General features: G+C 38.9%; 1 long non-coding RNA gene across 1 annotated transcript in view; it reads left to right on the top strand.

Moving 5' to 3' along the window:
- The window catches only part of LOC144964298 (uncharacterized), a 27,275-nt gene extending 1,624 nt beyond the window's left edge, over positions 1 to 25,651 (top strand). Inside the window, exons 2-5 of the long non-coding RNA XR_013643800.1 lie at positions 312 to 627; positions 2,110 to 2,265; positions 20,500 to 20,562; positions 25,540 to 25,651. This is a non-coding gene — a long non-coding RNA (uncharacterized LOC144964298). The remainder of the gene's footprint in view (positions 1 to 311; positions 628 to 2,109; positions 2,266 to 20,499; positions 20,563 to 25,539) is intronic.
- Positions 25,652 to 27,834: the final 2,183 nt, after the last annotated feature.

Genomic DNA, 27,834 nt, shown 5'->3' with positions numbered 1-27,834 from the left:
AATTACTCATAAACGTATATGGCAAAAAACAATAACAAAGACATGAGTGAAGTCAACTTCGTTCTATCTATAGTGGGGTGCTGTGTGAGGAGCGGAGAGTCTGATGTGAACTGTACTCCGATATCGATGACAATAAGTATTGATTAACAATATTGATTTTGTATCGATACAAATTGAAAAAAAACAAAACAATCATATCATTTTATTTTTTAAGTTGTTGAAACGACTTTGTTTTATCATTTTAAAGAAAGAGACAGGATAGCATATCTACTGGCTGACTCACCGTCTTGTAATTGGATTCTTGTTACCAGAGACAGAATAACATATCTACTGGCTGACTCACTGTCTTAGAAATGGATTCTTGTTACCAGAAACAGGATAACATATCTACTGGCTGACTCACTAGCTTAGAAATGGATTCTTGTTACCAGAGAAGGGATAGCATATCTACTGGCTGACTCACTGTCTCGGAAAGGGTTTCTTGTTACCAGAGACAGGATAGCATATCTACTGGCTGACTCACCGTCTCGGAAATGGTTTCTTGTTACCAGAGAAGGGATAGCATATCTACTGGCTGACTCACCGTCATGGAAATGGTTTCTTCGATGAATATTATAGCCCTGGATCGTGAGTAAAATTATTTTACTGACTATAAAGATTGAATATATTATCATCACCATCATCATCATCATCACTTGTTTGTTTAAAAAAATATGTAGATTATCCTATACCGACACATAGGTATCATCTCCTAATCAAGGCTCTTTGGCATCTGCCAACCCCATAATATATCTGTTTCTCGGTCGACCGTGATGTCGGGTCAACGGTTGAGGAGAAAATAAATAGACCAAAAAAAAAACAAACAATTAAGTAAATACATAAATAAATAATTAAATGAATAAAAAAATTAATGATTTAAACGGGCACTCCTCGGGATTACCATTATTATTATTATTATTATTATTATTATTATTATTATTATTATTATTATTATTATATTATTATTATTATTATTATTATTATTATTATTATTATTATTATTATTATTATTATTATCATTATCATTATTATTATTATTATTATTATTATTATTATTATTATTATTATTATTATTATTATTATTATTATTATTATTATTATTATTATTATTTATTATTATTATCAATATTAAAAAATAGCAAAAAATATTTGCCAATTAAGAATCAAGTCTTTGTGTGTGATTTGCTGGGTTTGTTGAATATAAATTGTTGTTTAAAATATCTTTGAATTTTTAGACACTAAATATTAAAAGTCGTGTCTCTTAAACTGAATTTCAACCGAGAATCATATTTGACAAAGAATCAGTAACCAAACTTAAGTTCGCTTTGTCTAATAAAAACCAATATGGCAACTTTGTTGGAATTTCGGTTACACACTCCACAAGTGTGAACACACTATACGTTGAGCCCTAAACACACCTTGCGGTTTTTCTCTTCAGCTGTCCCGTCCAGGGTTGCCAGTTTGGCATTTTAAATGCCAGATTCCAAAAATCTGGCATTTTTGAAAACCGTTTGGCATTAGAAAAATCATTTGGCATTTGGCATTTTCATTTGGCATTTTCTTTTCTTGTATATTATACTTCAAATGACACCTTTTCTTAATTATTTCTAAACGCGTAAAAACAAATCTCTTCACATCGGAAAACTTTGCTATTAAAACTCACACCCTGAACCAGCCCTGCCTCCCTCAGATATTCACTCAAATTCAGCCCTCGACAAGTATCCTCGTAAGTTTTATGTTGATTGACGTATTTACCTTTCATGTTAATGTATTTCTTTTTCATTCTTAAAATCCAACCGTGGTGTAGTGGTTTAGCACCCCACTTAGTAGTCAGTAGGTAAAAAATTGCCCCAACAGGAAATTTAGCATAATTCAAAAAAAAAAAAAAAAGAAAAGAAAATACGCAAGCCACCAGGATATGATAGTAAATTGTCTATCAAAAGTGAGTAGTTTTCTTAGTGGGGGTGGGAGTCAACAGACTTTGGCATTTTTTTTGAGTGTTTTGGCATTTTTTGAGTCTTCCCCTGGCATTTTGTTGAAAAATAATCTGGCAACCCTTTCCCGTCTCAGCCCGCCTCTAGGTGTCAATGGATTCAATGACACATCACTCAGGACCACAGACGAGCGTGCAAAGGAGTAAAATGCCCAATATAAACCTATGTTTGTGTGAGAACAGTTCATTCGGGAACTGAATAATTCAACAACATGAAGATCTTCCAAGTACTCGTGAGTTTGATTTCATCTAGATATCCTTAACAATAATTTTTTTTAAAAATTAAAATACTTTTATAAAATCTAAGTTAATAATTTTTTCTTCATCTTTTTAATCGTTGTTAGTCCTTTTTGATTCCAACCTTTTACATTCGTGAAGTTGCGGTGATAATCGACACCATTAATTTCCTACACCTAGATCGACACCCATATTGGTTCAGTTTCAGGAGTTGCGTCATTACTTACAATTTAAATTAAAGAAGAAAAGAAAAACCAAACTAAAATAAAAAAAGATATCGGAAAAGATAGTAATAGTGAGACTCCTGGGGTTGATTATTTTTTTTTGTTATTTTTGTTGTTGTTGTTGTTTCGTTTACTTTGTTTTTCATTCAGTTGTGTAATATTTTATTCATTAGTGCTTTTTTATTCCTTTCGGCTGTAAATTGAGTGAATTCAATTTCCTCTCCATCCATTTGACCTTTCCTCTCAGTCGATCTATTGTTTTATAATAACAGGATAAGGGTAATAAGTAATAGGAAGCCTGTCATGCTATTTTCACCGTACGGTGATAATAGCCTGACCGTGTGTAGGAGGCTATTTTCACCGTACGGTAATAGAGCAGTAAAGTTAGGTGCCCCAAACGCAAACATAACAAGTTGCTAGTGATTTCCGTTAGGGACCGGAATAATTTACGCACAATATAGGTCTCCCAATTTTGTAGTTTGAGTTGTAGGCAATACACTTTCAGTATTGAAAATATGTTTACATAAAATCTAACAGTTGCAGAAATAATAATATAAGGCTAAATTATTATGAAAATCAGGCTCCGAATAATTCTCGTTTTGTTCACACCAGCGCAATAATTTGCTCTGGTCTAAAAATAGATAGACTGTAACGTTTGATAAATTTTAGAAAATTTTACCTTTTGTTCCATAAAATATCCATATCTAGACATTATTTGATGCATGATCGAGTATTTATGAATATGTGTTTCTTTTGCCACCTAACAGCCAAATTTTAAAGGTTATTTTTTTCTATTATTTCCATTGGAACGTGAGCTGTCAAGACAGGAACATGTGGTTTGCCACGTGCTTCTCGACCTTTGTTTACGTTTGGGGCACCTAACTTTACTGCTCTATAGTAATATCTTGGTGAACGATTTTCACCGTACGATGATGATAGTGTGGGAGACTTTTTTCTGGACGATTTTCAGTGTACGGTGATAATAGTGTGGGAGACTTTGTTCATCGTACCGTAATATCTTGGTGGACGACTTTCACCGTACGGTGATAATAATGTGGGAGACTTTTTTCACTGTCCCGTAATATTTTGGTGGATGATTTTCACCGTACGGTGATAATAGTGTGGGAGACTTTTTTCACCGTACGAGTAATATCTATGTGGACGATTTTCACCGTACGGTGATAATAGTGTGGTAGTGGTAGACTTTTCACCGTCCCGTAATATTTTGGTGGACGATTTTTAGCGTACGGTGATAATGGTGTGGGAGACTTTTCTCACCGTATGGTAATATTTTGGTGGACGATTTTAACCGTACGGTGATAATGGTGTGGAAGGCTATATTCAGTGTACGGTGATATTAGTGCGAGAGAGTACATATATTCATTATAATTGTGTGGAAATGTTAAGTTTGACATAATTTAGGATGACACAGGATATTTTTGTAACTATGGTTTTTATTTAAACCCAAAGAACAACATATTAATGTGGAGACATCATGAGTGAATTTCAGTAGGAAGGAATCAACAGTAAAAGTGAAAAGTAAACATATGGTTATTTATCATAAGAGTGAATGCCCTTGGTTCAAGGGAAATAACCAACAAAGTATTGTAGAGAGACATTATTACACAGTTGTTTCTCTTAGACCATTAGAAATCATAAGATCATATACTAATAGTAATAATACATAGAAATAATTCAACACCCCCACTTGATCTAATGATTCTAATTGAAATTTAAAACTTTTAACGTACATTAATCCATTATAATATATAAATGTTGGTTTATCTATTGAGTAAATAAAACAAGTTACTTACTGAAAAAATTCTAATTGAGATTCTCACAAATTCTCAAATTCTTATGCATGTAGTTATAATGTTACAAGTCAAGTCCATATTAATTTTCAAAAGGAAATTAAAAGTGCAAAATATTCCCTAATAATTTTGTATGTCAGATAGAAACAAAATCATAAGACTCATATTCATGTAACATTATCAAGTTGTTTGATAAAGCAATAAAAGTAAAACAAGAATCATAATACATATATGTGTGTCTCATCAACACAAGTATTCACATTATTATGTGTCAAAATAATACATCCAAAACAATTTTCAAGGCTATCACCATATTTTAGCCAAAAATCAAGGATTTGAATTTCTGCAATTGAAATTTAGTTGAAGGCTTTGTCATAATATCTGCCAACATGTCTGCAGTAGGGCAGTACTTTAAAGTAAACTTTCCATTCCTTAGTTCTGTGCGAATAAAATGGAATTTTATGTCTATGTGTTTAGACCTTTGTCTGTTCACTGGATTGTTCGCTAAAGCGATTGTTCCCTGATTGTCTTCAAAAATCAAAACATTGCCTGATTGATATTCTCTGTCAATGTCTTTCAACAACTGGTCTAAGTAAAGGCTTTCTTGTACTGCAAGTGCAAGAGCCATGTACTCTGCCTCACATGAGGACAAAGCAACACTGGGTTGTCTCCTAGATTTCCAAGAAACTAAAGCTCCATTAGATGTCAGACCAAAACAATAACCTGAAGTTCTTCGCCTATCATCAGGACTTGAAGCCCATTCGGCATCACTATACCCATCAAAGAAAGGTTGTCAATACTTCTTCTGTAAGTTAATTCATAGTCAATGGTTCCCTTCAAATACCTAAATACATGTTTGACTGTCACCCAAAGGCATGCCAATGGTCTGGACAAATGTTGAGAAAGTTTTGTAACTATCCAGCAGATGTCAGGCCTAGTGCATATCATAAGATAAATCAAGCTACCAACAGCCTCCCTGTATTTTCTTTCATCAATTGAATCACTATCATTTGACCACTCAAATTTTTGTTCAGAGGGATTTGCTCTTGGTTTGCAATTAGTCATATCTAACCTTTCCAGAATTTTCTGAGTGTTTCTTTTCTGGTTCATTTTCACATATCCTTTCCCTTGCTCAAATTGTATACCCAGGAAATAAGATAGATTCCCCAAATCTTTCATCTTAAATCTGTCTTTAAGAACTTTCTTAGTATCAGACATGACATTTACATTATTTGCAGCAATAACAAGGTCATCAACCCATGCTATAATAATGACAGTTTCATTTTCAGTGAACTTGGTGTACACACAGTGATCAGACTGGCTCTGCACAAACTTATTTTCAAGTAGATGAGTATGCAGCAGGTTATTCCAATTTCTCCCTGACTGCTTGAGTCCATACAAAGACTTTTGCAATTTATAAACTAGTTTGTTGTCTTTTGAATCTTTGATTTCAAAGCCTTCTGGTTGCTCCATGTATATTTCTGCATCAATTGGGGCATTCAGAGTTGCGGATTTTACATCCATTTGGTGTAAAATCAAGCCGTACTGACAAGCAAGTTGCATCAATATTCGAATTGATGTAATGTTTGCAGTTGGTGCAAAAGTTTCAGTGTAATCAATACCCTTAATCTGGCTATAACCTTTAGCTACATATCTAGCTTTGTATGACTTTGAGCCTTTTGAGTCTTCTTTCATTGTGTATACCCAACGTCGCCCCACTGCATTTCTGCCTTCTGGAAGCTCTGTTAAAGTAAATGTTTCATTTTCTTTCAAGGCATTAATTTCTGCTGCCATAGCTTCATTCCAGAAGTCAGAAGCTGGGGATTCAATTGCTTCTTTGTAATTTTTGGGAATACAGTACAACATTTTGTAACAATAATCAACATTTCCATTATCATTATCAACATGTACATCATCATCATAATCAACATTTGTTCTATAACAAGTTTCATAATCATCTAAGTACTTTGGTGGTTTAGTTTCCCGCCTAGGATAATGTGAATTTCCCTTTCTTTTGTCAACAACTACAATTGGGGTGCTTTTTCATCTAGTTCTATTTCTTCATTTTCTTGTCTAGGTCTAAGTTCTAGTTCATCATCATTTTCATCATTTGGAAAGTGAGTGAAAGATTTCTCTCTTTCATGATCGCTGTTTTTGGTGGACAGAAATTTCACAATCCTGCGTCTATGCACCTTTCCAGTGTTTGGGAAATAAACTAAATAAGCAGGACTATTCCTGTCGTAGCCCACAAATATTCCCCTTGTGCCTCTGGCATCAAGTTTCTGTTGTTTTTTTTTGTACATATGTATAACACTCACTACCAAATGGTCTCATATTTGACAAGTTTGGTCTTCTGCCAGTAAATGTATGGTAAGAAGTATCCCCAAGACGATTATTGTAACATCTGTTACGGGTGTATGTAGCTGTGTGGATAGCATATGGCCACATTTCTTAATCTAGTTTAGCCTCTAACAAAAGACATCTACCCATTTCAAAAATGGTTCTCCAATTCCGTTCAGCGACACCGTTCTGGTGTGGAGAATAAGGAGCAGAGGTTTCATGCCTTATTTTATTCTCTTGCATCAACTGAAATTCACCCGACGTGAATTCTGTCCCATTATCTGACCTCAGACATTTCACTATCCCATAAGGGCTCGAATCCGCCAAAAATCTCATAGTTGCTGAGACTGTGTCACTATTTTGTTTAAGAAAGTACACAAAGGACATTCCGGAAAAATCATCGGTAAATGCCAAAGCATATTTGAAACCTTCTCTAGAGGTTGGAGTAGTTGGACCAGCCAAATCAATATGGATCAACTGTAGTGGGACTTCTGAGCGAATGCGTGGAGTTTTATTTTTAACGTTAGTCATTTTCCCCTCAAGACAAATCTCACATTCAGCTTTCTCATTCTCACCATTTGTTTTATTTACATTCATACCATCAACCACTTGTTCAAGTTTCTTAACATCTTCAAAGTTACAGTGGCCACGAATTTTATGCCAGTCTTGTAAATCTAAAGTGTAATTCACATCATGCACAGTTTGTTTAACATTAACATCAGTTTGTGTATCACTTTCTGAAACTACTATATTGTTACAAATGTGGAGATAATACAGTCTGCCATGCCTATGAATGTCAAATTTTCTGCCACTTTTGTCCATTAATTCTGCAGAATTCTGTCTGAAATGCACACTTGCTCCATTATCAGCAGCTGCTTGAACTGAAAAAAATGTTCTGAGGGAATGTAGGAACATAAAGAACATTGCGGAGTTGTCCACTACACTGTTGCCTTCGTCGTCAACCATTGTTACTTCCACCTGTCCTCTTTTAAGAGCTAGGTTATTTGCTCGGTCGCCATTTGCGAGCTCGATAAAATGTTCACTCGGATTGAAGTTTTGTTCAAATTCGGTAAGCTTTGTTAAGCCGTTGAAAATATGTGACGTTGCACCACACTCCACAAGAAGATTCTCTTTCTTATTCACATTTAATGCATCGAAATGTTCATTCACCTTAAATGCAAAATTATGTTCATTTCCATCAGGTTGGAAGGCTGCATGTGCCTGCGTGTTATTGGTCGTTGAGGTTTTCTTTCGCGATCGACACGTTTTGTCAGTGTGGTTATCTTTGCAACAAAAACTGCACCACAGTCTATTTGCTTTAGTTTTATTGACTGGACAGTCTCTTTTAAAATGTCCATGCTGACCACAGTTGAAACAAAGTATTTCTTTCGAAGGATTTTGTTGTTTCATTTTAGACGCATAGTTGGGCCTAGCCGTCGCCTTGTACTTTAAAACTGAATCTTCTGAAGTTGTAGAGATTCCTCTTGATTTTTCTGTTTCCTCAAAGCTTCGCAGAGCTACTTTGAAATCACTGAACGTCGGTTTCTTCTCTGATTGGGTGATAACAGCTACAAAAGCTTGGTATGAGTTAGGTAGCCCTTTCAATACCATTGCGACTAGTAAACTATCAGAAACCTGTTCATCTGCATTTCGTAAAGCTGCTGCTGCTGTCTCTGCCCTAATTAAGTACTCTGTTACACTTTCAGTAGGACTCTTGGCTAATGATGTCAATTCAGTGTTCAAAGAAATCACTCTTGGAGTGCTTGAGCTGGCATTGTACCCCCGCAAAATCCTGAGGGCTTTTCGGCCGTCATCAGCTGCATCTCTCATGACTAAAGACAAGCTTTTGTCGTCCAGGAATTGAATCAACTCAGCATAAGCATCTGCATTATTTTCAAAGTCTACATCTTCCCCTTCACCCGCAAGGATCACATCTTTCAGTTTCTGTAGCCTGAGGTAGCTCAGAAACTTCATCTCCCATTGTTCGTACTTCTGCTCATCCCATCGAAAACTAATCTTGCATTCCTGCTGTTGTTGGCACTGGGCCCATAACCTGTTAAGTTTGACATAATTTAGGATCACACAGGATATTTTTGTAACTATGGTTTTTATTCAAACCCAAAGAACAACATATTAATGTGGAGACAGCATGACTGAATTTCAGTAGGAAGGAATCAACAGTAAAAGTGAAAAGTAAACATATGGTTATTTATCATAAGAGTGAATGCCCTTTGTTCAAGGGAAATAACCAACAAAGTATTGTAGAGAGACATTATTACACAGTTGTTTCTCTTAGACCATTAGAAATCATAAGATCGTATACTAATAGTAATAATACATAGAAATAATTCAACAGGAAAGCTATATTCATCGTACGGTGATAATAGTGTGGGAGACGATTTTCATCTTACGGTGAAAATAACCTGACACACTATTCACCGTATGGTGATAATGGTGTGGAAGGCTATATTCAGTGTACGGTGATAATAGTGTGGGAGACTATATTCACTATAACGGTGTGGCAGGCTATATTCACTGTTCGGTGTTAATAGTGTGGGAGACTATTTTCACCGTACGGTAATATCTTGGTGGACGATTTTCACCGTACGATGATAATGGTGTGGAAGGCTATATTCATCGTACGGTGATAATAGTGTGGGAGACGATTTTCATCTTGCGGTGAAAATAGCCTGACACTATTTTCACCGTACGGTAATTCTATATTATTCACTGTACGGTGATAATAGTGGGGCCGACTATTTCCAACGTACGGTAATATCTTGGTGATAATAGTAATAGTGTGGGAGACTATTTTCACCGTATGGTAATATCTTTGTGATAATAGTGTGGGAGACTACAGTGCACTCTGGATACGTCGACGTTGCCTAAGTCGATTTTTACCCAAGTCGATTTTTTTTTTCTTGGTCCCTCCCCCTTCTTCCTATATAACATAATTAAAAAAACAAAAAACTCCTTTTAAGTCGATGTCACTTAAGTCGATGTTCTTGTCACTCATGACCACAATAAAATCACAAATAAACAAGTATTTTCATTGGTTAAAAAAGCTACCAGTAAGAATTTTCAGTGGTTAAGAATATCCGCGAATGATTGGCGCACATCGATGTGATGTAGGTACTTTGCCTGACGTCCGTGTTCAATGTACATAAGCAGTATCGAATAACTTTGATTTCTCCATCTCAAATTTTACATTGTTCAAGCTCAAGATTTTTTTTTTGTTCTAATCCCAGGCCATTCTTACCTAATGGCCCTATAAATAATTATCAATTTTATCAAGAATTCAAGTCAAGTCTACAACTAAGATGGCAAACCTGTCGCGGAAAAGGAAGATTCAGCTGATCGATGCATTTGAAAAGTTTGGCATGCGAAGAAAATCATCGCATAGGAAATTGGCATACCAGCCATTTCTCTCTCGACGATTTACAAGAAGCATGACCTTGACCTAGAGGCTCCTACCCCTCCGCTTTTCGCGGAATAATATTGGTATACATTCCGCATTCAAGCCAAAAATTCCGCTTTTCACCTTTCCAATCGAGGAAAATTGAAAAAAAAAAAATCTCTAGTAAAAAAAAAGTGAGCTTTGGCTTATTTCGTCAGCATCTCCTATCAATCAACACACATTTTGTGTGTCTGATTAGTCCCTTCAAAGTGTGTGCAGCTGGTGTCGGATAATATTATATTTTTGGGAGGGGGGTTGACCGAAGTATTATTATTATTATTATGTTGACGCCAATATATGAGGTCAATGACCTAGGTAATATTATATGTTGGCTCCAATCTGTAATATTATTGCGTACGGTCAGCTTTTCCCCCCAATTTAATTTTAGCCCTGTATTTTGTATGTGTATGTATGTGTGTGTGTGTGTGTGTGTGTGTGTGTGTGTGCCGGCACGCGCGTTTGTTTGATTAGGTGTGTGTTGAAAGGGGGAGGAGGGTCCTGACAAGGTTAAATCCATCCATTCAATGCTTTGCTCTGAGACTGCCAAAAACTACTATGTGTCCTCTATTATTATTTGACCCCCTTTTTAGTCTTTACACAACCTGCACATTTTTACACATAATATTAAATTTTTTCATTTGAGTACTTTTGGATTGTCTATTACATTTTCTGTTGCAAAGCATGTCATAGTCAATAGCAGTACGTTGATTCCGCTTTTTGATCTCAAATTCAGCTTTTTATGTATTCTGATTCCTATTTGGGGCTAAGAAAGAGCCTCTGATGACCACTACCGGGACCTCTACTTCTTTGGTCAATTCAACGCGACCAAGCAACGTCAGCGAAAAGCGCGACATGAAGGGCCTTACTTATTCTAGATTGGCTTGCTTTGTTCACATGCATTTTTTGCTCATTTTGGTTACACTCCGGTTAAGTTGATTTTCGGTTAAGTCAATTTTTTCCACGGTTCCCATGGGCATCGTCTTATCCGGAGTCTACTGTATTTTCACCGTACGGTAATATCGTGGTGGACGATTTTCACCGTACGGTGAGAGTACATGTGGGAGACTTTTTTCACCATCCCGTAATATTTTGGTGGACGATTTTCACCGTACGGTGAGAGTATATGTGGGAGACTTTTTTCACCATCCCGTAATATTTTGGTGGACGATTTTCACCGGACGGTGATAATAGTGTGGGAGACTATTTTCACCGTACGGACATATCTTGGTGAACGATTTTCACCGTACGGTGATATAAATGGGAGACTTGTTTCACCATCCCATAATATTTTGGTGGACGATTTTCAGTCGACGATGATAATAGTGTGGGTGACTTTTTTCACCATCCCGTAATAATTTGGCGGACGATTTTCAGCGTACGGTGATAATAGTGTGGGAGACTTTTATCACCGTACGGTAATATTTTGGTGGACGATTTTTACCGTACGGTCATAATAGTGTAGGAGGCTTTTTTCACCGTACGGTGATAATGGTGTGGAAGTCTATATTCAATGTACGGTGATAATAGTGTGGGAGACTATATTCACTATAACGGTGTGGCAGGCTATATTCACTGTACGGTGATAATAGTGTGGGAGACTTATTTTCACCGTACGGTATTATCTTGGTGTACGATTTTCACCGTACGGTGAAAATAGCTTGACACACTATTTTCACCGTACGGTGATAATGGTATCTTGGTAGTTAACAAACTTCGCGGCACCCCGTGTGGTCTCCGGGGTCCCTCAACTGAGAGGGAAAAGAATTGAGCCACCGTAAGCTCATGCGTGTCGTAGAAGGCGACTAAAAGAGCCATTCTGGTTTGGTGGTAACCAACGAAAAACCACACGACTGGTGAGAGAAAAATGGAGAGACACAGTGGCTCCACAGACCCCCCACACCCCAGCCCTTTTTATGAGAATGGCTTCATTCACCCATTTTGCTATTTTTCTTGTCCTGGCTATCATCCCCAAACTTTTTCTCCCCCCAAATCCCAAGAACGTAGTATATAAAAGATGTTTTGAGGAATGACGGTTTCAGTTTAAAGAGAGCAAGGGAAGGCGATGGCATAGCACAAATCCCACCCCCTTTTACCATATTTGAGCTATGATTTCCATTCCATACCCCATTTCCCCAATGATTCCAAATTTCCCTTCCTTATCAAAATTGAGTTGCCAGGACAGAGAGAGAGAAAGAACGGAGGAAAACAAGCCTTCTTAACTGTCTTCTATCCCCCAGTATCTCTATACCCTGTACCGTTGAAATAGGTTCAACGAGGAGATATTCCTTTCCAAATCCTGCACAGCAGGCACCTTTCTGCTGAGGGTGCGCAGTTCCGAGAGGACCCCGATAAGGAGGAGCTATTGATCCTGGAGGCTGAGGGGGGTTCACCTTGCGAGGTGTTTCTACCCCAACACTCCTCTTTGGCTTGACGCTTCTCTAAAGACGGGTGGGTAGCCTACCTTGTAGATGGCCCGAGCTACCCAACGCAGAGATGCCAAACCTATTTTTTGGCACTCCCCTCCATTTAGGCAAAGAGATTGGAAGGACTAGATTTAAAACCATATCTAGTTCCTGTCCCCCATGAAATTTCTTTTTAATCATGGTTTGTCATCTCTGAATCAGCAGTCAGTCTTTGTGCAACGCAAAGATTAGGGTCAATCCGAGAGAAAGGCCTGGAGGCGGGACGTCCCCCAACTCCACCCCTCGAGTCCTTTTTTTTTCTCCCAAGGACCATGGAAGGACAAGAGGAGGCCAGACTTGAGGAGTATAGCTTCGGTGAGTGCCTTACCCCCCAAGTGTGGGACTGAGCCGTGCTAGTGGCACAATATAGCCGGGTTGAATAAAAATTTATATATATCATGGCCAAAAATATGAAAAACTCTCCCCTTAAAGCCCCACCCCAGACAGGTAAAAAAAGAAAGATAACTGCCCCGATGACTCTTGATGACTTACCAGGAATGGCAACCCCAAAATTCTCGCCGTTCCTGGTAATTCAACCGAATGAGGAAAACATCAAACTGAACACTTTGAGTATCTTCACCATCAGCAAGGCACTCAAAGCAAATGGCGCCGGTACACCAAAGGCAGTGAACAGGAACAACTCTGGCACTTTAATGATACAAGTGCAGGGTCGACAAGAGAGTGAGAACCTCTTGAAATGTACCAGATTCTCTGACATCCCAGTCACCGTTGAGGCTCACAGGAGCCTCAATAGGTCAAAAGGTGTCATAAGAAGCAGAGATCTGGTAGGCTGTTCGGAGCAGGAGATGGTTGAGGAACTGGAGGGTGTTGTCGAAGCTCGGCGGGTTAGCATCCGCCGCGGCGACAGCACAATCCAGACCAACACCTGGATCCTGACTTTTGACAGCCCGAGACCCCCGTCGAGAATAAGAATTGAATACCTCGACTTGGAGGTTCGGCCTTACGTCCCGAACCCCATGAGATGTTTTAACTGCCACCGGTACGGCCATACTAAAACAAACTGCCGCCGTAAAGCTACATGCCCCCGCTGCGGCAAAGAAGACCACAATGAGGAAAACTGCAAAGTGGACCCTTGTTGTCTGAACTGCCAAGGCAAGCATGCAGCACATTCGAAAGATTGTCCTAAGTGGCAAGAAGAAAAGGCAATCTTGACATACAGAGCCACTTACGGCGGTACGTTTGCTCAGGCAAAAGCAGTGATCTGCCCCCCTCGGCAGGTCGCTGCTTCTGCCAAGAGTTATGCAGAAGTTGCCAGGGCTGCTGGTAATAACCAAAACAGCCATGGCAAAATCGCACAGACTAGAAAAGACAGTCCTCAAAAGAAAAAGCCATCAAGACCTAAAAACAAGGTCGCAAATGTGTCAAAAAATCTTTTTGACACATTGGAGGTTCAAGATGTGGAACCTGCAGCCCCCTCCACATCCACCTCCAAGGCGACCTCCACCCCCCTCCTTCCCCAAACAAAAAAATTCTCCCCCTCATGGGCGTGGATGTTGGACCCACCCCCCATCTCCATTCCCGTGAGCCCTCTCTATCCCCCCAAAAACAAAACTCCACCCCTTCCCAGAATATGGAGCCACCAACACCAGTCGGGGAATCCACAAATCCCCCTGAGGGGCCTCAAAGCCCCAAAAAATCTAAGAACCCAGAGGGACCTAAAAATCCCAAGGGTTCAAAAAAACTCAGCCCTAAAAAAACCGAGAGGCCCTCCACAGGGCCTCCTTCTCCTATGGAAGTCTCTCCTCCTAGGAGAATAAAAGTAAAAGGGTTGAAGGCAGGCATACTGCCTAACCTCCCCACAAAAAATTAGGATACCTAGTCAGACAAGATTAATTTCCTGGAACATCAGAGGGATCAGATCAAATAGAACAGAATTGGACCTCCTCCTCCAGAGGAATCCTGATGTAGTCTGTCTGCAGGAAACAAAATTACCAGCAGACGACTACACAGTAAAAGGATATACGGCCAATCATCTGATTCACTCTGATGGCCAGATAGCGTGTGGGGGAGTTTCAATTCTCACGAAGAAGAGCACCCCCCACCGCTTGATACCAATGAAAACAAATCTACAGGCAATAGCAGTGAGAGTGACATTGCACAGACCAATCACCATCTGCTCTGTGTACATCCCACCAGATCATCGCCTCCAGTCTGCCGAGCTAGAGGGAGTTCTAAACCAACTCCCCCCTCCTATGTGATAATGGGAGATTTCAATGCTCACAGTCCTCTCTGGGGAAACACAGACACAAACCAGAGGGGAAAGGCAGTGGAGGCTTTCATAATGAAAATGGATGTATACTTGGCAAACGGTCTCGAGGCAACACGGGTAAATATTCACAATCTTACCACGTCTGCCATCGATCTCACTTTCTGTGATCCTACATTAGCTCCAGAGCTCTCCTGGACTGTGATCGATGACGATCACGGTTCTGACCATTTTCCGGTCTGCCTCGACATCACCCCGACTTCAAGGGCCCCACAGCCCAAACGTTGGAGTGTTCGGCGAGCAGATTGGGAAACTTTCTCACAGGAGTGTCACAGACTCCTTACGACAGAGGTGGACAGCTATGACAAATTCAAAAATATTTTAACAAATATCTGCAGCTCGACAATACCAACAACCTCTGGTAGACCGAGAAAACACAATCCCTGGTTTACAGAGGAATGTCGAGCGGCCCTACGGGAGAAGAAAAAAGCATACAGGAAAGCGATGAGATTCCCAATCCCTGAGAATTTCACAACATTTAGGAAATTACGAGCAAAGTGTAGGAAGATCTTCCGAGAAAACAAACGGAGATCCTTCCAAAACTTTGTCTCCAAAATAAATAGCCAGACACCCCTAAATAGGGTGTGGAAGATGTTACGGAAACTGAAGGGATCTGATAGTGATTCACTAAATCACTTGACACGTCCCGATGGATCCGTGGCTGAAACAGAACAAGACATTGCCAACACTCTGGCCGAGAGGCTGGCGCACAGCTCCTCGTCTGCACACCACACACCACAATTTCTGCGCCATAAACAAAACGCAGAAAACACACCAATAAACTTTACATCTACAAACACCGAAGACTACAACAAACCATTTACACTTGAGGAGTTGGGTGCCTGCCTCCATGACACAAATGTCACAGCACCGGGTCCTGACAACATCAGTTATGAAATACTCCGACATCTTCCACAAGATAGTCTGGTTGTCCTTTTGAATATCTATAACAAGATATGGACAACACAGACTTTTCCACCTAGTTGGAATCTGGCCACTGTGATTCCAATCCCAAAACCTGGGAAAGACCATTCGGACGCTTCAAACTACCGACCAATCTCCCTCACCAGCTGCCTATGCAAGCTGATGGAGAAAATGGTCAACAAGCGTCTGATGTTCTACTTGGAACAACAACTCCCTCTCCGACCTCCAATGTGGCTTTCGAAAGAACAGATCAACTGTTGATCACCTTGTTCGACTAGAGAGCTTCATTCGTGAGGCCTTTGCCAAAGGTGAGCACTTGGTAGCAATCTTCTTTGACCTTGAGAAGGCCTTTGACACAACTTGGAAATTCGGAATCCTCAAAGATCTGCACAATCTTGGTCTGCGAGGAAACCTTCCAATGTTTGTCAGAGCATTTTTAAACAATAGATCCTTTCAGGTCAAAGCAGGATCCACCTTTTCTGATCCATTTGATCAGGAAGAGGGAGTTCCACAGGGTAGCATTCTGTCTCCCATTCTGTTTGAGATTAAAATAAACTCATAGTGAATGCAATGAGACAGAATGTTGACTGTTCCTTATATGTTGATGACTTTCTTGTATGCTATCGAAGTAAATCGAGTATGGACACCATTGAGAGACAGTTACAACTCCAACTAAACAAACTGTCGGAGTGGGCAAATCTCAATGGTTTCTCCTTCTCCCCATCAAAAACAGTAGCTGTCCACTTCTGCCGAAAACGCACCTGCATTAGACAGCCTGACCTTTATCTCAACAATTCCAGAATTGAGGTAAAGGACGAAGCCCGATTCCTGGGTTTGATCTTTGATAGGAAACTAAATTTCCTCGCCCATATCAAAGATCTCAGACTGCGATGCATGAAAGCAATGAGAATAATGAGAGTTCTGTCGAGCATGGAATGGGGTTCGGACACAAACACTCTTCTAAAGATATACCGAACCCTTATTCGATCAAAACTGGACTACGCATCTTTTGTATACGGCTCTGCAAAACCATCCTACTTAGGCATGCTGGACCCAATTCATCATCAGGGACTGCGCTTGGCACTCGGGGCTTTCCGCACTTCTCCAGTGGCAAGCCTTTATGCTGAGGCAGATGAGCCACCTCTCCATCTCAGGAGGAAAAAACTGGCTCTCCAGTATGTTACTAAGGTCACATCGCTGCACGACAACCCAGCACACAAACATGTACACTACACGGATAGGACACTAGAAGAAAAATTTCGTAAGCACCCAAAAATGACACCACCATTAGGTTGCAGAATAAAAAAAGACATCGCAGACATGAACATCAGTCTAGATAGGATACATCCATACGTCCAGGCAAAGACACCACCATGGTCCATACATAGACCAAACATAAATTTGGACCTAACAAAACTGGAAAAATCACAAACAGACCCACATATTTACAAACAGACACTAAAAGCAATATTACAAACATACAAAAACCATACTCACATATTTACGGATGGTTCAAAGAGCGCAGATGCAGTAGGATGTGCCTATCACTCATCGGAAGGCACAGGATCACTTCGCCTGGATAGAAATGTTTCGATCTTTACAGCGGAATCGAGAGCAATCCTAAATGCTCTCCGTTTGGCTGAGCGATCGAATAAAAATAAATTCTTGATCTTGTCTGACTCGCTGTCCGTACTTAAGGGGATCTCAAATTTTTATTGCACCGATCCAAGACTCATAAGTATCTTGGAAGGTGCAAATAAATTATTTATTAAGAAAAAGAAAGTTTGTTTTCTCTGGGTACCTAGTCATGTGGGTATCCAGGGGAACGAAGAAGCGGATCGACTGGCAAAAGAGGCGGTGAGCCAAGAATTACAAGAGGGCAGTAAAATCCCACACGCGGATTTAAAGATCAATATAAAAAAACATGTCCGAAAGGAATGGGAACGATCCTGGAGTCGAGATGTACATAACAAATTAAAACAAATTAAAAGTGACCTCGGCCCCAGACCCAACTCGGGGCTAAAAAGAAGAGACGAGGTAAAAATAACTCGACTCCGGATCGGACATACTGCCCTCACTCACCGTTTCCTTCTGGAGAGGGATGAAAAACCCCTCTGCAGAAGATGTAACTGTGACCTGACAGTTCAACACATTTTAATTGAATGTACAGAATTAGAACAGATAAGGTCACAACATTATGATAACAGAGACTTGAAGTCTCTGTTCCAGTCGGTCGATCCGCTTACAATTTTAAAGTATCTGCAGGAATGTGAACTCCTGCAGAAATTGTAAATAGATATTTTTACTTAACAAACATGTAACTATTATGATTTTATAAAGATTTTATTACAACAGTACACGTTTTGATCAGCTGTGGCCCCTCGGGGCCGATAAAAGATTGATGAAAGACAGAAACGGGTGCTTAAATGACCTAAATAGTGTCGAAAGCGCCGTTAAATACCTAAAAACAATAAAAACAAAACAAACTTCGCGGCGTTTGTCTATGTTGAACCCATGACCTTAAGAAGTTGGGGGTAGCGGCTCAAGATAGACATAGAGATTGAAATCACTATTTCTCGAGTTGTGAATAGCTCATACTCATAAAGTAGAGCCACGCCCTCCCCGGCCAGAGAAAGGTCGCGGGTTCGAAATCCCATCGCCGCCACGAAATTGGAAAGCTTCATCGGTAACTGTAACCAATTCTGAATCCGCCATCCCGCCTGTATTATTATAGCTTTGAGAGGCCTTCCGAAAGCTCATCATGCCAAATATTCGCTCCTAAGAAAAAATACAACCTAGTACCTCTAACTACCCCTAATAGGAAACAAAACAAAACAAAACAAAAACAACCCTAGGACAGCTTTGCACTGCCTTTCAATACCTCACAAATCAAAATGGCGGCCGATAATCAAAACAAAGGTCAAATTAGGAAATTTTTAACTTGATGACACATTAAATAAATAAACGTCTGACAAAAGGTCCAAAGTGAAAAATAAAAATTGAAAGAAATACTATAACGAGGAGCTTTCGGGAGGCCTCTCTTGTTCTCGGCAAACTTTTTATTTTTATTTTAACTGGTCTGCACGCAGGAAGAAATGATGTCGGGTCGAATTCTAATGGTCTGGCTGCAGAGGCACATACGTCACAGTTAGTATCCTGGCTTCTGATTGGCTAATACATACGGTGAAAATAGTCTGTCAGGCTATTATCACCGTACGGTGGAAATAGACTAAAATTCTATTTTCACCGGACGGTGAAAATAGTCAGTCCGCAAGTAATAACTCGCTAGTTTTTGTTGACGAACCGTACAGGAATCGAACGCGAACGTTTTATTTCGGAATTTTTAAAATTGTTTTTTTCAGTTTTCTACCAACAAAGTGAAACAACACACGGAGTTTCTTTATTTTTGTTTTAAGAATGCCTTTGGATTATCAGTTCTCACTTAATAATAAATGTTTGGATAGTAATATAGATCGTTTGCGCTTGGCTAAGAAGCTCACAACATCGTCATCCTGAAGTTTAAGGACCAACACACAAAACTCTGAGTAACCATGAACTTTTATAGTCTGGATACACAGTTAAGTGAGAATTACTCATAAACGTGGGTGGCAAAAAACAAACAAACAAAAAAAAAAAAACCCAATAACAAGGTCCAAAGTGACGTCAATTTCATTCTATATATAAACGTAGTTACACGTAGTTTATGTTTGCTGGCATGTGTCATGTGTTTGATGTGAGTAAATTAGAGAAATGTATAGCGTCTTAGACACATTAACTATTCACGAACAGGAGAGGAAACTTGTTCGTTCAGTGAATGTGATGATGGGTCCATTAACTCAAAATTTATTATCAAATGTTGAATAAAATTTGAACTGAATTTCTAGTGTCTTAATAATGTAAATGCTGCTGCTCGAAGAAATAGATAATAATGTGAAATTGAATGTAAGCTTCAATTTAATTAGAAAAACAGATCAAATGAACGTTTCGAGTTTCCCCTATATCAACAAAACAGGATGAATTAAACAGCACGGATGAATGAGATGATGTGGTAGTGGCGTAGTTAAGATGAATAAACAAAACATCGAATTAATTCGTGCTTCCTTACAAAGGAGCATACTATTTCCCAGGGGCGTGGCTATATTGGTTGATTTGGTGCCTGGCACCGCTTCTATCTTTTAAAAATGGACCACAGCATTTTAAAAACAAATAGAACTGATAAATGGTATATATACCGCCTCTTACTTATTCGAGTAAGTCTTCTTTGACTTTGTTTCTTTCTGTTGTATTTACAAGTATAGCATGGTTTAAGTCATTTTCTTCTGATTCTGGCACCACCATAAGCATGCCACGCCACTGCTATTTCCTGTCAACCAATGTTTTGTTTATTCATCTTAACATCTTAACGTAAAAGAGCGCTGATGGATGATTTTTATTGACGACCAGCATATATTTAGACTTGAAAATAAGATGCCATCTCTCTGATACCAGAATCTCTCTGACACCAGAATCTCTCTGACACCAGAATCTCTCTGACACCAGAATCTCTCTGACACCAGAATATCAATGACACAAGAAATGTATCTTGTCCTCCAGAAAAGTGGTTTTACACTTCCAATGAAATTGGAAGCAGCGTGTTGACATCATACTTTTGTTCTTTATTCCTTTCTGTCAATGTTGACAGTGGAGCTTGTTGAATATTTTATTTTTTTCTCTTCCACACTAAAGACGATGGCCACACTCATTGCCTCAACTCTGGGTTGTTCATCCGGCTCTAAGGGAAATCTGCGTGTAAGTTGTTGCTTTTGTGTGTGTGTGTGTGGGGGGGGGGGTTGTTTATTTTTTTTTTTTTTTTTTTAATTGGGAATCCTGGTTGTCCAGTTAGTGGACCACTAGACGCAAAAGGACCATAATTTTTTCAGACGTAGACGATGACGTCTTTTTTTTTCTGACCCTTTTGTCCACACAGTACAGCAGTGGATAGGTAGCTGGTTTTATTGGAATTGGAGGAAAGTATTTCGCGGTAGACTAGCATCTTATTCAAAGGGTAGCAATTAATCTTTACTGTCCGTTAAACGCGATAGAATCAGGGATAAACACCGGTTCACTAGGCCTTACGCGACGTGTGCATATAATATGCAAGTCTGACATCGGAACCCACTTATGGGCCTAGTTTAACATTGTTGTTATGGACAATATATTTTGCGTCATATTTTTGAGATTTCCATTACAAAAATGAGCCCATAAGGAATTGAGTTATCAGACCTGCAAATACGTGCACGTGGGCCTTACGGCTCTGAAGGTGAAGGACATTTGATGTCATTTGATTTCAGTGCTGACTCATTGTCAGCTTTCAAATCTAAATTGAAAGCACATCTCTTCATCTCATTGTTTCTATTTTTAAAATGCACTTTTACATATGATTTTTTTAAAATGTGCTTTATGTAGCGCAATATCCACTCAATGTGCTCAAAGCGCTTTACAAGGGGTCCCTGGCCAGCAGCAACATTTAACATTTAGGACGTGACATGCCGCCTATTAGGTTATATTACAATTTTTCGGACAATGACAACGCTGTTAACGGCCAGGTACTCATTTTACACCTGAGTACGGTGTGAGAATGTGAGTAAAGAGCCTTTTTCAAGGATTCAACTATGCGCCGAGCGCGAGGCTTGTACCCAAGACCTTCCGATCCGAAAGTGAGTGTCATACCACAAGACCACATAGCCGCACATATAATAGTCCTTCGGAACCACCAGGCCCAGGGAGCCGATGTTTATCCCGCTTTCTGTAGCGTGAGACGGACAATAGCATTTTTGCTACCCTTTGGATAGAACCCTAGTCTATCGCAAATCACTTTCCGCCAGATCTAACAGACCCAGCTACCCAATCACTGCTGGATGGACAGGGGTACAGAAAAAAAATCTCGACTGCATTTGCGATCGATCTCGGTCCCTTTGCTTGTGAAGCGAGTGCTCTACCAACTGAGCTATCGTGACCCCCAGTTTTACATATCATATGTGTAAAATGTGTTATCTATTCACTATGGAAGTAATTGAATTTGCTGTGTTTTGATTTTTCAATGTATTTATTTATCTCGCATGTCTCTCGTCGGATTATACCTTAGCCTACTCCAACAATTTCGACACCTTGACATAAAAATTGGACTCGACTGAGACGAACAGAAATGATACAGAAAAAAATGGGCAGAATTTTCAAAACCAATAACCTTAAAATTTCAATCGAAGCTAACAAAAAGATATTTGATTTCTGGGATATTACAATCAATCTAAAAAAGGCACATATCAACCATTCTCGAACCCCAACAGCACATCATCCACAGCTATAGCAATCATCCTCTATCTATAATCAACATTACAAAGAACATGAACAAAAGACTGACTATCCAATGACTCCACAAACAGCGAAATAGCCGAGGTAACACCACCTTACATAGGCTAAACAATTAAGGAGAAGGCATCAGTGTAAGATAAAGATCTGTACAAGTGTGAATGAAAGGTGCCAGACAAATCAAGAAAGAAAAATACAAGGAAAAAAAATCCCCAAAAAATCAGTCTACCTCGACTGGGAATCGAACGTCAGACCTACGTCTGACCGGTATTCAGAAGGACTGAGGTTCGATCCGCAATCAAGGTAGAATGATTTTTTGGATTGTTTTTTTTTTTTTTTCTTGGTATTTTTCTTTCTTGCTTTGTCTGGCACATTTCATTCACACTTGTTCAGATCTTTATCTTTCACAAATTATGCATTTTAAAAGATGTGGTTAGAAATGTACTCTGAAATAAAAAAATAAGAAGAAAATAGACATATTCACTCAGATACAGAAGAAGAATGAACACAACATGGTTCAACCCTGTGTACAGTAAAAACGTGACAACCTCTATCGGCAAAAAAAATTCTTCAACCTTCTACAAAAATGCTTCCGGCAAGACCATGTTTTGTACCCCATAACGAACAAAAATGCCATCACGATAGGACACTCCTGCATGCCAAACTTCCAAAAAATCATATCACCTCAAACAAACGAAAACCGTCCAAGCCAGAACAAACCAACAACAGCCTTCAGAAAAAAATGCAATTGCAGAACCCAGACAATATGCCCATTAAACGGCAGTAGGATTCAATAGTCTGATGTCACGTCCGACCAGCAACCAGCAGTTTGGTTTTTAATAAAGAAAATCGGTACTTTTTATAATTCATGCTGGCTAGAACTTTTTCACACGTCTTGGGATCAGAATGTATAAAAAAAAGTCAAAACATGATCAGATTTATAACGTTTTTCTCCTTTGGATACACTTTTATGCTCGTCGGAGTATTTTATAAGCGCGATTATGGAGATAATGGCGTCCGCCATTGTTTTGAAAGTTTAGAACCAGTTACTATGCGTCATTACGAGGGAAGTGACGTCACAGCTGTTGAACCCTATTGCATGACACAAAAGACACTCCACAATGAGTGAATAATATTATATCTGGAACCTTAAAGAAAGCAATATACAACACGATATTACACGGAAAACTATCTCAAGCGCACAGTCATACTCAACATCAACCAAATTATGCAATCTGTGGTTAGAAGTGAAAATTTACATTACACATCACTCAACCAAACATGGCTACACAAAACAAAAGAAATGAACTCACATCCGAATGCAGACACAGAACTAAAAGTAAAACTTCTTTGCAATTAAAAACCATCACGGTAATCTCCAAAACACACATAATCACAGGAAAAACGAAACAACACCCAATAATAATAACAACAGCAAAATTACACTCCCCGTTCATTGAAACAGAACTGTTGGGGTAAATAGTTATTCGAATATTTTTTAAATTTTATTTCTTGTTTATGTAAATGTTGCTGCTCGAAGCTCGAAGAAATAAATAATAATGTTAAATTGAATGTAATTTTCAAATTATCAAATGAACGTTTCGGGTTTCCCCTTTATCAACAAAACAGGATGAATGAAACACCACAGATGGATGAGATGATGTGGTAATGGCGTAGTCAAGATGAAAAAAAAAAAAAGAAAATAGACATATTCACTCAGATACAAAAGAAGAAGGAACACAACATGGTTCAAACCTCCGTACAGTAAAAACTTGACAACCTCTATCGGCAAAAAAAAATCTGTGTCATTCATCTTGACTACGCCACTACCACATCATCTCATCCATCTGTGGTGTTTCATTCATCCTGTTTTGTTGATAAAGGGGAAACCCGAAACGTTCATTTGATCTGTTTTTGCAATTAAATTGAAGCTTACATTCAATTTCACATTATTATTTATTTCTTGTTTGCAAATCAGATCAATAGGGAATGAGATTAGCGGAAGAGTAGCGTCCCTTGATTGGACGTCACCCATAGTCTGTGACGTCACCGGCGGAAAAGTTATTAGAGAGAGAACGTCATGTTGGTTGTGCGCATACGTCTCTCGTCCTCGCTTCCGGTGAAAGCGGCTTGAGACACTTCAAAACCAAATTGACGTTCTCTCTGTAAGGTGACATCCAATTAAGGGACGCTACTCTTCCCCTAATCTCATTCCCTATACGCTACAAGTAGACAGATGTATCACTGCATCACAATACATAGAACCATTTACAAGTGCAGACACATACAAACACAACTTTTTTTTTCCACGAACAATAAATGACTGGAATGTCCTGCCACCGGACATAACGAACGTTGAATGCTTGGAAACTTTCAAAACAGTTTTGAATGCACTCGTTCGTCAAAGTAATCTGTGACTGTTCCCATTTTTGTTTGGACTGGAAACTGGACATTTGCAGTATTATTATTATTATTATCATCATCATCATCATCATCATCATCATCATCATCATCATCATCATTACTATCAGTATTTTTATCATAATTAATACTACTATTTCAATTACTTTTTCTCCCTATTACAAGATCTGTAACGTAACAATAATTGCCTATAATTGGACAATATAGATTATTATTATTATTATTATTATTATTATTATTATTATTATTATTATTATTATTATTATTATTGTTAGTAGGAGTAGTAGTAGTAGTAGTAGTAGTAGTAGTAGTAGTAGTAATGGGCCCATGAGGCCCTTTGCAGATACAAGCTTAAGCTGAGATTTTGTATATATTGCAATATCCGCTAAACTTTCTCAAAGAGCTTTGCAAAGGGTCCCTGAGGCAACGCGTAACATGTAGAACGAGATATGACCATTTTAGACGATATTACAATTTTTTTGCGTTGACTGTTGACGGTTAGAGAATGTGAATAAAGAGCCTTTTCCAATGACTCAACTATGCGCCGAGCGAGGTTAGAATCCAGGACATTCCGATCCGAAAGTGAGTGTCATACCACAAGACCACATAGCCATAGCCATATATCCATTGTTCCCCGCATGGTCACTGGCCTAGAGCAATCACTCTTGATTTTGAGAGGCTGGGCGGTCTAGTCGCCTGAGGACTGTAAAGTCAATGGCTTTGATTCCCTCTGTAAAACGCTTTGAGAAAAGTTAGCAAATAGCGTATAGTAGCAACAAGAACTTCACATTAAATATATTGAGATGACAAAAAGAACACCAACGGTGTCGTCTTTGTTGTCGTCGTCGTTGTCATCATCATCATCATTATGATTAATTAATCCCCTCATTATTAACATCCGCAAATTCATCATCATCATCATCATCATCATCATCACCCATATAAAAAAGAATACAAAAGAGAATGATATTATTTCCTTGTCTTTATTCATTTCAGAATGCAAATTTTCTGGGTAAAAAATAAAACAACCTATTGAGAAAGAAAAAGACGGTGAGGTCCCTGACTTGATGTCTTCACAAATAATTCAATAAATCTATATTTATATTTTGTTTCTGTTCTTTATTTGTTTATTGACATCACAATGTTATGTGGCTGGGCGGGGTTCCTGACCTCCCATAGTGGGCAGGGGGGTACATACTGTGTCTTCTATCCCCTTATATCTGTTTTCCAACATGCTTTCTGTCTTTGTCTTGGAATGAGATTACTTGGTTTTGTCCTGGTCCTGGCCAGATCCCCTGGCTGAGAGGGAAACAGTCGAATGTATAGTTAGTTTTGGGAGATTATATTTTTTTCATTGTAAATCATCTCTCTGTTATGCACTGTATTATGCTTCCTTTATATTATATATGATTTGTAAAACATTTGAGTGTGTTCCTCTTAGCGGGGACCTGTGCTTGTGTCTGGATGAGACTTTTAGTGATCTCAAACTAAGTACTTTGATAGAGTGCTTTGGAATCTTCACCTGTTTCTTATTTGAACCAATTCCTCTTTGTCTTCCCTTTTCTTGGATGCTTTATTGTAATTCTAGAACTTTTTACTATCCCATTTTCTTTCTTTTTACTGGCGCTGATATGACCTTAATGTGTTGCAAGCGCCGTAAAACCCTTAAAAACAAAACAAACAAAAACATGTTATGTGGCCCCTCGTATCTAATAGGTTGATTGCTTACTTACTTATCCACTTGGTGCTTGATCAACAAATTCAGCTGACACGGTGGAACGCCATCTTTCTCGGTTGGAGGCCATTTTTGACATCTGACCCCAAGACCAACCACTAGCTTTTATTTCTCTTTCGATGCTCCTCCTCCGGGTCTCCAGCGGGCGGTCCCTTCTTCTCGTTCCTTCGGGGGTCCACTTGAGGGCTATCCCTGGACATGGCACTCGGATCCATTACGAGGACATGTCCAGGTTTTGAGCTTTGAGCTTTTATATAGCGCAATATCCACTAAACGTGCTCAAAGCGCTTTACAAGGGGTCCCTGGCCAACAGCAACGCGTAACATTTAGAACGGGACAGGACGCCTGTTAGGAGATATTACATTTTTTTTTGGACAAAGACAACGCTATTAACGGTCAGGTACTCGATTTGCACCTGAGTACGGTGAGAGAATATGAGTAAAGAGCCTTCTCCAAAGACTCAACTATGCGCCGAGCACGAGTCACGAGGTTTGAACCCTGACCTTCCGATCCGAAAGCGAGTGTCATACCACTAGACCACATAGCCGTTGATTGCTAGAGTTGCAAAATAAATAAGAATCAACAGCTGACAATAACAATATCCAAATAATGCCAAGATTATGGATGCAACAAATTAAGGTCACATCAGCACCAGTAAAAATGAAGAAAGTGGGATAGTTAAAAGAACAAGAAGTACAATTAAAGCACCCAAGAAAAGGCAACACAAAGGGGAATTGGTTCAAATTAGAAACCGGTGTAGATTCCAAGAGCACACTATCAAAGTAAGTTCATAGTTTGAGATCACCTAAAAGTCTCATCCACACACAAACATAGGTCCCCACTAAGAGGATTACACTCAAATGTTTACAAATCATATATTATAATATGTAAACAAATCATAATACAGTACATAACAGAGAGATGGAAAAAAATTATCATCTCCCAAAACTAACTATACATTTGATTGTTTCCCTCTCAGCCAGGGTAAGGATAAAACCAAGTTTGTTTGTTTGTTTTTTGTTTTTTTTTTTGTTTTTTTTTTTTTTTTGTTTCTTTTTTTTGTTTGTTTTTTTGTTTTGTTTTGTTTTGTTTTTTTAGGGGGGGGGGGGTTAAGGGTTTTACGGCGCTTGCAACACATTTAGGTCATATCAGTGCAAGTAAAATGAAAGAAAATTGGATAGTGAAAAGATTCTAGATGTTCAATTAAAAGGACTAGAGGAAAAAGTAAGACATAGGAGAAATTGTTCAAATAGGGTACAGATGTAGATTCCAAGCGCACACTATCAAAGCACATAGTTTGAGATCACCTAAAAGTCTCAACCAGAAATCAGCACAAGGTCCCACTAAGAGTAGGTATTCCAAACCAAAAATTCAAATTTAAAATGCACGCCTGAGGCTTGTCTATTTAGACACAGCTTCAAAACCCATGAAAAACACAAAAAAACCAGATGTAATTATCTCAAAAAACAAAAAAGTTACGGGCTTTCAAAGTTTATTGGACTTAGAAAAATTTGTACGATTAATCAAACATGAACTTTGAGTCATCTTCTAAAGCA

Source organism: Berghia stephanieae, chromosome 2, assembly GCF_034508935.2.
Source record: "Berghia stephanieae isolate SIO BIC M18660-M18661 chromosome 2, UCSD_Bste_1.3, whole genome shotgun sequence".
NCBI classification, from domain to species: Eukaryota; Metazoa; Mollusca; class Gastropoda; order Nudibranchia; family Aeolidiidae; genus Berghia; species Berghia stephanieae.
Note: the sequence above shows the minus strand (reverse complement) of the source record. Positions and strands in the feature narration are given on the sequence as shown.